Genomic DNA, 18,660 nt, shown 5'->3' on the forward strand with positions numbered 1-18,660 from the left:
CTAGAGAGAACATCCACCATTGTGATTTATTCTTACAGCTCTTTATTTGAAGCCTCAAAGCAACTACTTATAAAGCATGAGGAATCTCTCATATATAATGACAGGTTTCAGAGTAGCAGCCGTGTTAGTCTGTATTCGCAAAAAGAAAAAGGAGTACTTGTGGCACCTTAGAGACTAAAATTTATTTGAGCATAAGCTTTCGTGAGAGAGAATGGGATAAAAATTAGTTCTGTTCTTAGGTATCAGAGTTCCATTTGGCTCTACACACAGACACCAAGACTACTAGATAATACGGATGCTTAAAAGAAATCTTCTGAAATAGAAAGTTAATCCAGAAAATGATTAATAAAATAGTTTGATATTTAAAATGTGCATACGAAGAAAAACAAAAAAGTGTTGGTAACACAACCAATGTTTTGCAATGGATAAGAGGAAACTCTGTATTATAAAACACTGAAGTAACATTAAGAAACCTGTTGAGATTGCTATTTAAAATGTGATAAAGTTTGTTAGGCACAATTTATTGGCCATATGCTGGGATTTCTACCTCCTTCACCCTGAAAATTTCCCAAGATAAACGACTTGATTATGAACTTGAATAATGTTGTCCTTAAATGAGACAATAAGATTGTGAAATTATTTCTCAGATCTGCCAGTGATTTTAGTCAATCCACGCTGATAACTGTGCACGTACTCCTTTATGTAACTCATGAGTTCAAAACCTGGCAGTAGCCCACATCTGCCATGCTTCTCTTTTTATTTAAACTGCCATGAATTGCACTAAGCCAATGTTTACGTGCTTTGATTCAGAACCAATAAAAGCACAACACTATTATCAACAGATCAGGCGTTACCTAGAGTTTAAATTATTTCCAGTGGAAAACAGTTCCTTATATAACTCATAACAAACATCTTACAAAATCATTAATCCACAGTATTACAGTTCTGAATCAGAAAATGAAAAGTCCTAATAGTTTTGTTGTGCAAGACATGATTCCAAGAGGTTGAAAATGGATGTATATTGCAAGGGAGAACTCTGGGAAAGGAGGAAGAACTGTGGCATCTTTAGCCTTAAGGTAGGCTATTAATAGTAATATTTGCAATGCACTGTGTCATCTTAACAATGAAGCACCGCAATAGGCCGAGCTGGAAATTAGAGACAGGTTGAAATACCTTCTGTAAATAGATAGCCCAGTTTACCAGCTACTGAAAGTGTTTGGAAGAGATAGAAAGCCTTGCATGAAATGTTACCAATCAAATAATGGATTGAGTTAACAGTGGTCTCCGAAAAAACTGTTTCCAAAGGCTGCTCAAGGTCATAAGGAGATTCCATAGATGACAATAGAGCAGGATGAAAATTTTCCACCAAATATTTTTTCCCAATGGAATATGGATTTTCAATTAATTTTTCCAATAAAAACCGATTTTTTTCACAAAATGAAAAAAAAAACAAACCACATTTCCAGGTTTTTGATCCTCTAAACCCAAATATTTATAATTTTTTATGTAAAGCTGAAAAAAGTTTTTAAAACATTTTAGGCCAAACATAACTCATTTACGTAAAAAAAAATTGCAGGAAAAAAATTTGTTTCTGATGGGATCTGGATACCATTAGTCTTTTTCATTTCAGTATTTGCTTCTCACTGTTAAGTCTTGTGAAGTGTGGGGCCTGGCTTTCATTGTTTTCTGGAATTCACGTGCACATGCACTATCTGCACAATGGGTTCAGTATAAATAGATAATCCCAACTCTTCATTTAAGAGTTTGATACTGATGAGGATATATTCTGATCTCAAGGCTGGAATTATCGTCTACATCTCGGTGAGACTGCGCAAATCCAGTACAAATACTGTAAATACACAAAAGAGGCTCCATATACAGTATTCACCACCTTTACTTGTGCTCAGCAAGCAACTGCAGTAAGGAGCAGCTTTTGAGATGTTCAAGCAAATGAGCATATACATTTTTAATATTATAAGCAGGAAACCATTTAACATGGAACTAGTGAGAGGAGAGATGAAAAGGGAACTGAGGTATGTCCAGACGTTAAAGTTGCAAGTGTCAGGAACTATGGGCCTGGGTTCCCTCAGCTGAACCTGCATCTAGCTGGCTCAGCCCTCAGGCCAGTTAATGAGCCCAGCTGGGCTGCAACAGAATCACCTGATTGGGTGGCTGGACCAATTGGCTGCAAGGAGCCTACAGATCTGCATTTAAGTTCAGCAGCAGCAGGCTGCTGAACACTCATGCCTACAGCTGTGATCTCTCCTGTGCCTGCCTTGTTCAGACCAGCTCCTGGCCTTGTTCCTAGCCCTGCTTGGGGCCTGACTCCGGCTCCAACCACTAGGCCTAACTGCCCCTGCTCCAACAAGTAGGCCCAGCTGCTCCTACCCAGTCCATGACAATGAGCACTCATTCGTTTTCCTTTCTGTGGTGTACATTCACACGTCAGTGAATCATCTAGGGCAAGATTCCAATACCCTTACTCATCGCAAGTAGCACCTTATTAATGCACAAATAAGGCAAATAATGGGACTTTTTGTGGAGTAAGGTGTTACTTAGCCTCAGGAAGGGTGTCAGACTGGCTTTCATTTGGCAGACAGTGCTTGTCAGTTTGCTAACCCAGATAGTACATCAAAAGTGTCTTTGTGAGGCATTAAGTCATGACACACTGGGTAAAGAGGTCAGACATTTCAGAATGTACATGAGGTTCCTAGAAGATGCCAATTCTTTCCATCTGGTACCAATCAATTCTTTTTTCTTGGACTCCCTACCATCACATATTAAAACTTCTCTCTGCATCAGTTTCCTCCTTTCTCTTTGTGCTCACTGACTTGTACAAAGAAGTATATTTCTGTATCATGGCCTTATCATTTACCAGCACATTACCATTTACTGTCTCTTTTGATATACCCCCGTCGTCTTCTTACTAGTGGCATTTTCTTTCTTTCTTTTTTTTGCTACCGACAGTCACTGACATCAAATCTAAGGTTCAGGGGTCATGCAGATGGTGCACTGGACCAGTCATAGAAACTGCAACAGAAGGTGGAAAGCGAGCTACCTGACATTGAGAGAATAGTTAGCTTGCATCTTCAGAGTGAATTCTGAGAAATGTGTAGGCTACACTGTTTTTTTGGTTTTGTTTTTTTTTAACCTTTAGGGAATGCTCATTCCAGCGCTACTCAAAACCTTAGAAAATCGTTCCTCCAACCCCTGATGCTCTTGAAACATAAGATAAGCAGTGGAGGAAAGGGAACTGCAAATAGGGGCTGGGGGGCGGTGGGGGGGAACCATATAACACAATCTGAAATGAATAAGCTACACACATTCATCTCCTTGAAAACTTTTTTTTTAAAAAAGCTACCTACAAAATTAAGCTGGCTATGGGCATCTTTAACTTACCTGTTATCTTTGGGGCACACTGATATCCCCAGTTCAAATCATTTTAATAGAAAGACATACACATTTCTTTGCTAAAACTACCCACCCACCGTGGCTCAAGTAGACACAAGTAATGAAGTTCAATCTGCTTGGTACCCTGCAGGCCCAGTGTTTGCAACACCACCAACTTTCATGACATCTCTATAAAAAAAAGCATTGATGGAAAACCTTCCCTCCTATGAAACTGTTTATATGTTTTAAGTCCATTGTTATTGGAGCCCTAAACATTTATTTTTAGCACTCAGTAATTCAAAACCATGTTGATAAAAAAAATCTGAATCCCTAGATTTACAGTCAGCATCACTTTGGTCTGCAACACATAGTCAAAAGAAGCAACCACTTCACATAACAATGCAGGGGGAAGACTACTGTCATTTATATATTTTCCTTACTACAGAAAGGTTCTTTTCCCAAGGGCAGTACTTAATTTGTGCCAGGGCTTGCCACGGCACCTCTAAGCTTGGCAGTTCATAGCCCCAGCACCTCTGGGCTTGCCGCATCAGTTATGAAAGTAAAAAACAATTGTTTGAGCCCCGGCACCCAATTGCTTGAGCCCTGGCACCCCTTTCATTACAAATTAAGCACTGCTCAAGGGGTAAAGATTTTTAAGATGCCATTCAAGAAAGAAATTATTCCTGTAGGACTAAAGAAATGAACAAAATGTGTCCCACTTATACATTCTAAAGTAACATCCAGTGAATTTTATTTAAAGTTTAGGGGGAATAACCCCCAATCCCAGAGATTCTATGGCATCGCTATTTTCAAGTTCATTTGCTCTCATGCAAAATATGCAGCCAATTTTTTTTAACTTTTTTGAATCACTGCCATTTAATACATACTGTAAATCAAACACCAACATCTACTGCTCTGTATTCCACACCGAGAGAATTAATGCCCTATAACAATGGCTCCGAGTACCACTAGACAAAGGCAGGAAAGGGGATACTGTGCAGTGGAGGTTTGCTGTTCCTAATGATAACAATTACTTTTTCTTTCCCCTAGGGGCTCTGGCTTAGTGCCATGAACGACACCAATGGTTTCTCGAGGTGGCTCTGGAAAGCAACTGGTCATCTCTGGGAGAACACAGACACATTGGGGAGAGTCAATAAAACATGAAACCCGCACACACTTGAGGACCCTCGTAAAATTCCAATTACTGCTGGCTTGTTACTTAAGAATCCCTAAGAGGTATGATATATTGCTCTCTGACAGGCCCAGGGTAATGGAATTACAGCGCCTTTCATGATTAAACATATTAGGTTTATTTGGCCTACATATCTGAAACTGTTCAAAAAGAGTTATTGTCTCACAAAATTCACATCACAAAATACCAGTTACATTAATGTCTCTCTTGTAAGGAATTCTTCTCAGGGTCATTTTTAATCTCTCAGAGATTGATTTTAATACACCACACCTAATACTACTGTACTGCAGAAAATCATATTTAAATACTATTAAATATATGTATCAAGGTAAGTCTCTCCAAGACACACACTATAGATGGATATTAAAAAGGCAGAATAAAAGGAAACTAGAAACATGATAAGCCCAATACTTTCTTTTTAATTGGCCACTTTGCTCTTCCAACAAAATTTCATTTTCTCATTATTTTCATAGTTTACTTCTATCCACATTTTACCTTCAGCTCAAATTATGCTTCTTTCTTTAGAACCTGAATGCACCTGTTGCAGACTGTGTATTCATTATGGACGAAATCTGCTCCTATGCAGAAGGCCTAGTTAAGCCCTCAAAATAGGGGCATGGGACCAGATTTCAAGAGCTATTTAGGGTCCTAATGAGATTTACAAAGTGCCTAAAGAGATGGAAGTTAGGCCTCTGAATTGCTTAGGCACTTCTGAAAATCCGACTAGCTACCTGTGTGCATTCTCAGGAACCTAAATGTGATGGGTGCTTTGCACAGGGGTGAATTCCAATCAGCAGCAGCGTTTTTAGATGACATCGACAGTCTGCACTGAAGAATGAAGGTTTTTGGTATCACAGAAGTAAAGTTTCCCAGTTCCTTCTGAATATTCCATTCTGTGTCTCATCCACTTTTTCTTTAGACATTCCCTGCTATTACCTAGGATACCAAACACATACCACAAAGTGGGTTTCCTTATAAGAAAACTCTAGCCAAATGAATAATATTCACTCCCTGAACCGCAGTGAGGAAAATACACTCTATACAAATGTGTACACATCTACCAATGGATGACAAGTCAGACTACATCATATTTTCTTGACAGCTAAGAGAAAAGTTGCTCTTGAGACTAAATTTAACCAAGGTAAGGCTACAAAGAATCTGAAAAGGTACAAAGCAAGCATGTGTGTTCCACCTTCTAATTTACAAATTAGTTACTTGTAGGATCCTATTGCCATGGTATCTGAATGCCTCAGTCTGTAATGTTTTTATCCTCAATGCCCCTGTGAGGCAGGGAAGTTCTATGATCCCTGTTTTACAGAGGACACTGACAGACTGAGGGCCAGATTTTCACAGATTTTTAGGTGCATAAAGATGCAGATAGGTACCTAATGGCATTTTCAAAAGCACGTAAGCAGGGGATGCGCCTAACTCCTACTGAAATGCAATGCTTTTGAAAATCCCACTAGACACTTATCTGCATCTTTAGGTACCTACCTTTGCAAATACGCCCTAGGTGATTCACCCAACATTACCCAGTAGTCTGTGGCAAAGCAGGAAGTTGAACCTCGGTCTCCTGACGCCCAGGCTAGGGCCCTAGCCACTAGACCACCCTTATCTCCAGGAGGAAATCCTCCAGCATGTTCTCCATACAGGTTACTGCTCTGGAGACCAGAGGGTGTCTGATAATGTAAGCAACCCCTGGTGAGGGTAATACACATCACAGTAGGCGAAGCGCATTTTGGTAAAGCTGCGAATGATACATCCTAGTCATTTCAAATATTATATACAGAGCCAGGGACGCTGGTTCAGAAAACAGAAAAAGGGCAGCATGGGATGAATGGAACAGAGCCAGTAACAGATGAGAACATTCATAAAAATTGAATTCAAAGATGGAGGAAGGTGTCAAAATATATTGAATGTTATTGTTTTAAAATACATGTTGAAGGTAACTGAGGGGAAAGTCTGACCAAGGCCAGCTGGAAAGCAAACAGTCTGCTGGATAATCACCTGGCCTGCTACAGTCACCCAAAATACAGCCAGCCTAGCAGCAAATGACATAGTGAGATATCCAGACAGCCAAAGATAAGGGCAACACTTTTTTTTGGCAGGAATTGAGTCTTTTAAGATGCTGACAACACTGCATACTTACATTAAATGGATGGCAGTGTCTGCAGCGGCTGGCTACGTACTCTGGAAAGGTTTCCACCCACATTTAAATTAGACTTTGCCTGCTCTGAACTGGGTGGTTAAAGTTCTACAGCAGGGTTGTCAAAGGCGCCTAGCCACAGCCACTGAAAGCAGTGGGAGTTTAGCCATTCGCTTCAGTGGGAGCAGTGTTAGGCCAATGGTGAGCTCTTTTGAAAAATCCCACCCTTAGCATCTTTCATGCCTTTTGGTGCTGCCTGTTTTAGCTTCCACAATCGCTATTCAGAGAGCGTGCCTGATCCTGGCATAGGCCAAGCCTGCTTTGCACCACCCCTAAAAGTACAGCTGGAGATTGCCGTGTCAGAACCAACAGGTGGGATAAAGCTTGCTCGGTCACCCTGCTTCCCAGACAAAAGCATGGCTGGCGCACACTGCACTGGAGTTCTGCCAGCACAATGGGCCTTTGTGACCTGTTCGAAGCCATTGCAACTGAAAGCAGCCCTAAAGCTTTTCTCACTTGCACTAGGGGTTTACCCAGCTCCTAGCACCCTCCAGAATCAGGTGTGGTATGTGGCAGATCTAGCCCATTGACTGTAGAGAAACTTTATCCTTCTTTGTGCTGTCACAGTGCCTCTCCCAATGAGGACATTCACTTTAAGAAATGGAGGTTTTAGTTCCTATATATATATATATATATGAATTCAATACTACACATTTCATTTTAGATATATTTTGCTTTGCTTTCATTCTACGCCATCTTTTCATGTGCACAGACACTTTAAAATACTTGGCTTATTAATGTGTGCCACTATGCAGAGGGTTGTTTCATTCCAGGGTAGGCCGTTTCTTTTACTCTCCTGCCACTGGCAGAGTTATCAACCATCATCCCCTGCTCACATTCTTCGAAGGTTTTCAGATATGGCAGGGAAGGCAAGTGAGGGGAAAGAGGAGAAGTGATCGTGACACTTGCATTCCAGGTCTTACGGCCTCCAAAACTACAAAGAAGCAGGGTCAGATTCTCTGTTGTACTCTGCTTCTTGATTCTCTGCCCTAGCACAGTCTACAGCAGCCTGGGAATTGCTCTAATTTTGCCACCTGGCAGTAGTCCCTAAATGACCATCAGCCAATTGAACGTAGCCAGAGCACAATGAGCTCTGGCTTCTCCTCCTCCTCATGAAAGTCATGACTGTCCAAAGAGGAGTCAGCAATGATGGTGCTTATGTGACCAAAAGTGAAAAATACAGCCTGGGTAATAAGTTTGTATAGTCTGAAAGCACAATTAGTGCCAATGGCAAACTCCATAAGGCGGTGGAAGCAAGAATTGAGAAGGGAAGTAGAGCTTTTACTATACTGGCGAATAGCTGGAAAAATAAATTTGCACAAGAACCAAGATAAAGTTACAAATGCATCCTAGAATACTCAAGGAGCTGTCTGAGGAGATATCTGAACCATTAGCAATTATCTTTGAAAAGTCATGGAAGACAGGAGAGATTCCAGAAGACTGGAAAAGGGCAAATATAGTGCTCATCTATAAAAAAGGGAAATAAGGACAACCCAGAAAATTACAGACCAGTCAGCTTAACTTCTGAACCCGGAAAGATAATGGAGCAAATAATTAAGCAATCAATTTGCAAACATCCAGAAGATAATAAGGTGATAAGTAACAGTCAGCCTGGATCTGTCAAGAACAAATCATGTCAAACCATCCTGATAGCTTTCTTTGACAGGGTAACAAGTCTTACGGATGGGGACGAAGGAGGGGAAGCAATAGACTTGGTATATCTTGACTTTAGTAAACCTTTTGATATGGTCTTGCATGACCTTCTCATAAACAAACTAGGGAAATGCAACCTAGATGGAGCTACTATAAGGTGGGTACAAAACTGGTCAGAAAACCATTCCTAAAGAGTAATTATCAGTGGTTCACAGTCATGCTGGAAGGACATAATGAGTGGGGTCCCACAGGGATTAGTTCTGGGTCCAGCTCTGTTCAATATCTTCATCAATGATTTAGATAATGGCTTAGAGTACACCTATAAAGTTAGCAGATCATAGAATATCAGGGTTGGAAGGGACCTCAAGAGGTCATCTAGTCCAACCCCCCTGCTCAAATCAGGGCCAATCCCCAATTTTTGCCCCAATCCATAAATGGCCCTCTCAAGGATTGAAGAACCCTGGGTTTAGCAAGCCAATGCTCAAACCACTGAGCTATCCCTCCCCCAGTGATGATACCAAGCTTGGAGGGGTTGCAAGTGCTTTGGAGGATAGGATTAAAATTCTAAATGATTTGGACAAACTGGAGAAATGGTCTGCAGTAAATAGTATGAAATTCAATAAAGACAAATGCAAAGTACTCCATTTAGGAAGGAACAATAGTTGCACACATACAAAATCAGAAATGACTGCCGAGGATGGAGTGCTGCGGAAAGGGATATGGGGGGTCATCGTGGACCACAAGCTAAATATGAGTTAAGAGCATAACACTATTGCAAAAAAAGCAAACATCATTCTGGGATGTATTAGCAGGAGTGTTGTAAGCAAGACATGAGAAGTAATTCTTCTGCTCTACTCTGCACTTATTAGGCCTCAACTGGAGTATTATGTCCAGGTCTGGGCGCCACATTTCAGGAAGGATGTGGACAAATTGGAGAAGAACAACAAAAATGATTAAAGGTCTAGAAAACATGACCTATGAGGGAAGACTGAAAAACATGGGTTTGTTTAGTCTGGAAAAGAGAGGACTGAGGGGGGACATGATAATAGTTTTCAAGTATGTAAAAGGTTGTTACAGGGAGGGAGAAAATGGTTCTTTCTAAACCTCTGAGGATATGACAAGAAGCAATGAGCTTAAATTGCAGCAAGGGAGGTTTTAGTTGGACATTAGGAAAAAACTTCCTAATTGTCAGAGTGGTTAAGCGCTGGAATAAATTTCCTAGGAAGGTTGTGGAATCTTCTTCATTGGAGATTTTTAAGAGCAGGTTAGACAAACACCTGGCAGGAATGGTCTAGATAATACTTAGTCCTGCCATGAGTGCAGGGGACTGAACTAGATGACCTCTCAAGGTCCCTTCCAGTCCTATGATTCTATGATTATACAATGCTATTGTGATACCCACATTGTTATATGCTTCTGAAACTTGGCAAATGCTATAAACCCACAACAGGAAACTAAATACATTCCATCAGAGATGCTTGCAAAGAACACTTGGTATCCATTGGTAACCGACCCTGCTGTGTTACAAAGGACTGGCCAGCAGACAGTAGAGACAAGAGAGTAGACTGGTTTGGACACATTGTATGGATGCCAAAAAACTGTATTCCTAGACAAGTTCTTGATTAGATACTACCTGGTGGAAGAGGGAAAAGAGGAGGACAACAGATGACATTTAAAAAACCATTGAGAAAGAGCCCTCTGTCATTGAAACAGACTATAACAGAGCAGGAAACGTGGCATTAGAGAGATTGAGGTGGAAAGACTGGTTCATCTCATGGGTCACAAGGCAAAAGAGCATCTAACAAAAAGAAATTAAAATCATCTGCTCCACCTCAACTCCTGTGCTGTGGAGAGGGTTTGTGTAGAAGTTCGCTATACTTTATACTCCCTGGGCACTCCTCTATATTGGGGTATCTGTAGTAGAAGAACTAAGGCAAGATTCTAAGGAGAGGTGCAGGAAAAATAGAACTATGCACTAACTGAAACCATAGGAACAGCTAATAGTTACAGTATATGGCATTTTTGCATTGGAAAATGTGTTTCCTTTTCCCCTGCTAACTGCATCCAGTTCTCTCTTAAATCATCAGCATACATTTTTGACCACCACTTAGACCAGCGTGTCTGCCCTCCTTTTAGTCCTCCTCTAATTTTATAGTATCTCAATCTAATTTCCTCTCTATAAATATGTCGACCTGTCTCTTAAACGCATTGATGATATTTTCTTCAATGACCTTACTTGGCAACTCATCTCAAAATCCTAACTAGTCTGAGAAATAACTGTTTGAAATCACAGCCCCATGGAGTTATATTGATTTATACCAGTTGAAGATCTAGCCTGCAGATTTTGATTCTTTTTATAAGAAGTTGTGTTCCTTAGTTTTCATAATTAAGAGCTCAACCTTGAAGTCCTCCTAATCACTGAGAATTTTGAGTGATCAAAGATTGTAGAGTTAGGCCCAAAGTAGTTAATGTAAATGCTAAAGTTTCATTCCCTAAGTATGATCTGGTATTCAGTGAAGCAAATTGGTTACAATATTAGATTTCATATTTGCAGAACCTTTTCTGTAGTATTCACTCACTTCTGCTCAATCTTATTAACTGCTAGTTCTATGCATTAGCACTATGAATGTTAGGTTTCTATATTTATAAAAAACTTTCATGAAGGTTTTGTTGCAGACTTTATTTTATATCATCTACTTCTCCTCCCCCAACCACACCCTCTTTAGCTATGAATAGAACCCTGCACAGATACAAAATTTGTATCTGCATTCAATCCCCGATCCGCAGAAATGATCCACGGGTTAGCCACAGATTTGCAGGGCTCTAGCTATGAAGGCCTAATCCATCTTTCTTCTTGATTTTTAACATCTTCTCCACCAGCCCCTCTCTTCCACCTTTTCTATCCCAGCATTATCCTGAAGGCACTTGCTAGTATTTCATAACTGGCCAAAATTTGTGTACAATGCATGCTGTTTTCATCCCAAGATCTTGCCTTACAAATATTTACCTTGTGCAGTTTTCTACAGATGGACATCAACTATTTTTGTTCCTAGCCTCTGTTTGCCAGAAGCTGGGAATGGGCGACAGGAGATGATGGGTCACTTGATGAGTACCTATTCTGTTCATTCCATCTGAAGCACGCTGCATTGGCCACTGTTGGAAGACAGGATACTGGGCTAGATGGAACATTGGTCTGACCTAGAACGGTCGTTCTTATGTTCGATCGTTACATTTTTAGGAATGACAATAAATTCATCCATAATTAGGTGGGGAGAGGTTAAAATGCAGACATGCACATGGTCTGAAAGATCCTGGTTCCAGCTGGATGCAAAGTTGCTATGCAGACTGTCAAAACAAAAAAGACTATTGTAAAACATTCACAACAACGGTGTTTGCTACCTGAGCTACATTTATTCAAAAACCAGCACTCTAATGGCAGAAAGCAGGCAAAAGGACATGACTGGGAAAATAGTAATAAAACTTGACAGCAATAGCTTTTAAGATGGTTTATCCCTCTTTTCCACATACATAACTTTTGAAGGAAGAGGAAACAGGAAATGTGGCAAGAAGAGGAGACAGTTAACACTTTTGGGGGGGGGGCGCGCGGGGGTTACTATCACGGTAACTTACAGCACTAGATCAGTGTTAAATGTTTTGTGCAGGATACAGGCTAAAGAAAATCTGTTTTCCTCCTCCCCGCTATTTGTAAAAGTGATTGAGTAATTAATTTATAGTTTCTGAGCTGAGTAGTTACTTGTATTTTAGTCTCAATGTTCCCAAGAAAGCCTTCCGGAATGCACTAATTAGCATTTGATGTGGGAACTTCAGAAGGTCTAACAGACTGCTGAAGAAAGAATGGATTATGAATATAGACTAAGGAGACACAACGTACGCAGAGATGAGTAAAAAAAAAATCCAGGAGAGAAGCGGCAGCAGCATAGACAAGAATTTAAAGAAACAACACGATAGAAAGCAAAACAGTAACAGACTCTTTGAAGGTGGGCAAGCAGTAATAATATTTTGCACTTTCAGAAAGTTTTTCACCTCAGGCTATCGAAGTATTTGCACCACTCCAAACGTGGTGTCATTATGATTGCTTTGCAAATGGGAAAACTGAGGTACAGAGAATTGCCTAAGATCACGTAGTAAGTTAATGACTGAGCTAGAAATAGGGCCCCTGACTACCAGACTCCTAAAGCACATTTCTTCTCCATTGGTTGAGGCTAGTATAATATCCTGGAATTATCTCCTGTCTAGGATTTTGGTTTCACACACATGATATCCCCCTATAAACACAAGTGTATGTCTACTACTGCCCTCTAGTGAGCAAAAAGAGCTACAAAGGATTAAAAACCCTATGACTTACAACAGCTAAAAGACCTTATTTAGCTCAAGCATTCCAGGCCTGTGTTTATGGAACCAAAGGTTCTGGGTTCTCCACTAAAACCACGTGGTTCTCTATGAATGAGTCCACAGATGCATTATACAGTGTCAGGATATTTTGAGAGTTATGATACCTTTCCTGGTGGATAATTGGCAATGCTGTATGTATGCAGTGTTGTTGTAGCCATGTTGGTCCCAGGATATTAGAGACACAAGGTGGGTGAGATAACCTCTTTTATTAGACCAGCCTCTGTTGGTGAGAGAAACAAACTTTTGACCTTCCACTGAAGAAAAGCTCTGTGTAGGCTCGAAAGCTTGTCTCTCTCACCAACAGAAGTTGGTCCAATAAAAGATATTACCTCACCCACTTTGTCTCACTAATGCTGTATGGTACTCAATAAACCTCTTTGTTCTTTACAATGATCTTTAGTTTACTAACCAAAATCTCCCAGTAACATGGAACCAGTATACCAATAAATTAGCATGCAGAGTTAAATGGACAACCACATGGATAAAAATCCCATCAATTACATGCAGTAACTCATCTCCTAAAAGATGCCGGCTAACGAATCACAGATGTAATGCAATGTTACATCTTATATTATTATATACGTTTGCAGTTGGTTTGTCTGCATGCTACAGTTAGTACTTTAGGCCAATCGATATCACTGTGGTCTTACCACAAAAAATTAGGACAGGAATGCTTTTGAAATAGGATACAAAATGGCTCAAGTATGAAGCTACAGAGAGCTAGGACCATGCACTTCCACCCTGTGGCCAAATACTATTCATCGTGCAGAAGGGACACTGTGTTCTCAAACCAAAATTTCAGACTAAAAGAAAGATGAACAACTGAAGTGTGAAAAAAGAACACGCATCAAACCAAAAACAGAATGTTTCTGACCAGCAAATTACAAGATAAGCCACATTATTTCCACCAATGGTACTTACTGAGATTACATTTGAGGCTGCAGTGATTCAGGACATGAAAAGTAAACGACATATAAAACCAAACTGAGACCTAAAAAATGTAAGTAGTGAAGCCAAAATTTTAACCAAAGGCATCAGGAAACCAACCATCACTGAATTCTGTTATTTGGAGCCTGTTAATAGGAAGAACAGAAAGATCACCAAATGCTTTCAACTTGTGAAGACTTATTTCCATCATCTTTACACACTGTCCTGCAACTGATAGAAACATTTGTATCTGTGAAGCCTCCTTTAAATTTCTGGGCTCTTGGAAAAAGCCCCAAGAATATATTTGTATCAGGACTTGCTTGTAAGCATGAGAATTTTTTTTCATGTATCCTTCGGTGGCTCAGGGATGTAAGTAAATAAATATTATTCCCAGAAAAAACGGTAAATCAGTTGACATTAAGGTTACACCTTTGAACAAACAAACATGTAGATTGTGAAGATGGGATATTTTTAGTTAAGAACAAACTTGAAAAAAAAATACATACTACACATTCATATATACACCCAAGTCTGACCAACTTCTATCCCACTGTCTTAATACAAGACACAATTCATCGTTAACCTTCACTTTGGGTAAGCGTTTACACAGTGCAAGGTGGATATATAATATTACAAAATCAGAATAATAGGATTTTACACTAACTTTGTTCCAGAGTAAATAAATATCCCGAGTATAGGGTATTGGTGATTCAGGCCTCTGCTATCCAGTCTCCATCCCACGTTCCTAATTTAGGATTTTCTTTCCTCCCATGATAGACAATGGGTATTTATATGTCAGTGCAGTATTTTGTTATTTGGTTCATCAGGGCTCCCTGTGACGGGTGGAGATCTTGAACTGTGAGTAACTTGCTACGTAAAATGATTGGGACTTTGGCAACAATGTTCACAATGTCTTTAAATACATAGGCAAACCATATAGAGAATTGAGATGTTCCCAGCCACTAAGATATGTTGTATTTAAGATGCCAACTAGTGTAATACTTGTTCTAGACATAACTCTATCTTTTGTAGGTGGCAGACTAAAGATTAAATTTATCTGGTGTTTCCTTAATAATATTTCCATATTTTTCTATTTTTTCGTTAAAAATTCTATAAACTTTCTGAGTTTTCTAGGTCTATTGCTTCTTTTAAAAAATTCTCTTTAAGTGGTTAACACAAATTTTAAAAACTTTAACTTGACCCTCAAGTTTCTCATCTAGGAATTTCCTTAGTTTCTGAGGTGATGTCAAGGGAAAGTACTGGCATTCCTGCCAGATGGAACCATTTACTCTCCACCAGTGGTGTAGTGATTAAAAGAAGTGGATAAATTAACCTAATTCCCCAAATGAAAAGTGGGTAAACTCAGCTGTGTTAATCAGCATATCTCAATCTCCTTCTCATAGGACACCACAATTTCTTCAGTGTTTGATAAAGCAGACAGCCATCTTAAAATCTTTCAGCCCAGCAGATTCAGACCTATTCTGAACCAATAGCAGACCTATTACCAGTAGGTCTACAAAGACAAAGCCTCCTTAAAAAGTTCTTTAACTAAGGTGATTCTAAGGATTTCAAAAGGAGTTCCCACTGGGGCGTTAGATGTTTCAGAAGAGTCCCTGTGGGGTGTAGAAATGCCCAGGAGGAAGTATAGCTTTCTGTAGGTGGTGTGGTTTGGGGAGGGATTATATCTGAAGAGAGTTGTGATGTGGTGTTGGTGAAACGTTTGCATATGTGCTGAAAGAGATATGGAAGGACTCTGCTATCAATAAATCCAGTGATTTCTAAACTCCTCAAGAGTCTATGGGCCACATCCTCACCTCAGTGGAACTAGGCCAATTTACACCAGCTGAGAATCTGGCCCTATCTATGGGAGGCTTAGAAATTTCAGAGAAATCCATATAGGGCTCAGGTTCCATAAAAATCCACGTGGGAATCAGAATCTCTCCAGAAGTGAGTGTATTTGTTGCACTGCTTTATTCATGGATTTCAGTGGCAGCTAATTTGGAATCAGCTAATCTGTCTCCCTAGTTTTTAAATTGACCCTTCAAAACAAGATTATCTGATTGGTGCAGTCAGCATAATATATTTTGATTTCTGGGAAAAGGCAAAGATTAGCTGACAGTTCTGGCAGATTATACTAAATTTACAATTTAGAAGTCTACCTAACAAATTCAAGTTTCCATTCTATACCCACATGCAAAATTCAATTTTCTTTCAAGCTCTGGCTAAGTTCTTTACCAGTCTAGCTCAAGAATCACCAGAAATATAGGACTAATGTATTTTATTACTCAAAACACATTGCTATATTCATGAGTCACAACCCATCCAAATTAAAACAAAAAACAGAAACAAAAGAAACACACACAAAAAACCCAGTTCCCAGGCAATAACATTGGTCCTAACCATGACGAATGACATTCCCAGTTGTGGACAGTGTCAGCTTTATAATAGGTCTTTAGAAATATGTTACTGTCACCTAGTATCATGGGAAAACATGAAACAGCTGGCCTTCTGTGCCTTGCCCAACACTGGTCTTAGGAAATGTCTTCGGTTATTGACGCAAACATGGGCTCTGTGCAACTTCTTCAACTCCATGAGCCAAATTCAGTACTGCTGACCACAATGAAGGTGCATCATTTATATCTGAACAAAAAGGGCTGTTAACAAAGACTACTGGTTTTCATATTTCTACTGCAAAATCTTGACAGGAATACTAATTTATTTAAGGGCCAAGGTATCCATCCACCTCCCCATTGAACATAATATTCAAGGCCTACTAGGATGTTCCTTACTTTGGTTAGAAAATTCTCTGCTGACATATCCATATTGTCCATGTCATGCAAATTAACTATTTCCCCCATCAGCCACATCCAGGCTTCAAATTCAGCCAATTCTATTGAAACGTGTTTAAATAAAATCACCTGAGGAAGTAGTTAGCCACACTGGCTTCCTGAGAGTTATGGTCCATAGGCAGTTATGGTCCACAGTTATGGTCCACAACCCCTCCACAGGCAGCTGACAACCATACAGCTATGGTATCAGATACATACATATGTACGTACGTGTGTGTGTGTGTGCATTGAGACTTCTCTCAAGACAGCAACAAGGACGAAAGGAGAATGATGTTCTGGTGGGAGTGGACACAAGACTCTTTATGGAATGTTGTGGAGAGGTTCAAACCTAAATTTGTAAGGCTCTTGGCTCTCCGGGGACTTTGAAAGATTCAAGGCAGGGCTTGGGGTTGGCAAAACATCACTTTGTGGTGGAGCAAGGCTTGCTGCTGAAGTTTTAGTTTGAGCCTGCCTTATGCTACAAGTAACTTTGATAATAGATGAAGTTTTATTACTAGGATTCACATTCAGGTTTTCTTCAGAAAGGATTTGTACCAGGGACAAAATATCAAATGGCTCCAATGTTCATTCAGAACCATAAAAATGGGGCATCTGTATTCAGATCCAAGGATAAAGCATAACCCTGATACTAAAGTCATCAATCCATTACAACTCCTTTGAGTGAGATGGAAGAAACGCAGTGGCTCAGTTTTAAACCTAGATCCTGTAGCTGTGTACAAAAGTATGACACTAAATTGTCAAAGAAACTTGAGCGGGAGTTGGGATTATGTCCCCTGTTTATTATCAGAAATCTCTGAACAGTAGGGTCTGATTTCTAATGGCCTTGCACCTTGTATGATCATTTTCATCTGTTCAAAGAGGCTACCATTGAGATCAGATAGTGTGTTACTCCACTTTACAAAGATCTACCTTGTGTAGCCAGGTCTAAGAACATTGGAGATTCAGACCCATAATATCTGGGATGTGTTGGCAAGACGACGGAGAGGAAGAGGGGAAAAAATGTATTATACTGATGAACATTATCAAAAGAATACATGATAGTGTGGGGTGGTGCGTCAGTTTTATTGGCATGAATTTTTGGATGGCTACATTGGCTGGGAGTGACTTATACAGTTCATCCCAAACTAACAAATAATTAATGTTTTTTTCTTTCTCCACTTTGCGCTCCACTTCCCCAATCTTTAATTTGCAAAGTGGCCAGTACTTCTTGTACAGGCAGTTTCTCGCTTCCCCCAGAGGGTCACATCTAGTTTCCCATGTGCGTTCTGATCTTTCAGAAAAATGTTTAAAAGAAAAGAAAAAAAGACAATGAGATTGTAAATCCAAAGCACTGGGAGGTAGGCACAGGATCAGTACCTGAAGTGACTTTCAAAATCATTTTTTAAAGTCAGAAGTTAATGATGTGCCTTTAAAAATTTGCATATTACCCTGCTGCTATGTACTAAGCATTCACTTCTGTAGGTGTTATGTTTACTTAGCCATTTGAAGTGTTTATCCATGGTGTCAATGTATAGATTTTTATACAGAACAAGACCTTTGGCCTACTGCTGTTGTTCAGGATATTATTCTAAGTTTGAAAACACAAGGTCCCACTCTGATTAAGCCAACTAAATCAGCATTTGCAATAAAAACAAAGGAAAAATGCAAGTACTTGGGTTCTCAGATTGGCAGGAAAGGGAGAGGCTACCATGCCCATTCATGTATCGTGTATATAGTTTATTTTGGACAGGTGCCATAATGTCTATTTCAACCAGGATCTAGATCTGAACTCAGTTCCCCTCTTATCTGAGTGGGACCAGGTGGTTCAGCATGTTACCTGGATGACATGTGAAGAAAACCAGGGCCCACATTAATGAGCATTCTCTATATGAACTGCAGATATTTTAAAAGAAAAACATTAAAAACCATCATGAGAATATTTGGTGCCACACCATGAAAAAAAATGATGTTACGTTTGATTTGATGAAAAATTAATCAGAAGTGTGAGATGCACTCATACTGATCTGCAGCAGTGGAGTCTGCATTCATTA

The 18,660-nt window shown here is 39.8% G+C and overlaps 1 protein-coding gene across 1 annotated transcript in view; it reads right to left on the reverse strand.

Moving 5' to 3' along the window:
- The window catches only part of FBLN2 (fibulin 2), a 190,688-nt gene that overhangs the window by 123,433 nt on the left and 48,595 nt on the right, over positions 1–18,660 (reverse strand). The gene's annotated exons all lie outside the window — the stretch shown is intronic.

This window comes from Eretmochelys imbricata, chromosome 7 (genome assembly GCF_965152235.1).
Source record: "Eretmochelys imbricata isolate rEreImb1 chromosome 7, rEreImb1.hap1, whole genome shotgun sequence".
Taxonomy (NCBI): Eukaryota; Metazoa; Chordata; order Testudines; family Cheloniidae; genus Eretmochelys; species Eretmochelys imbricata.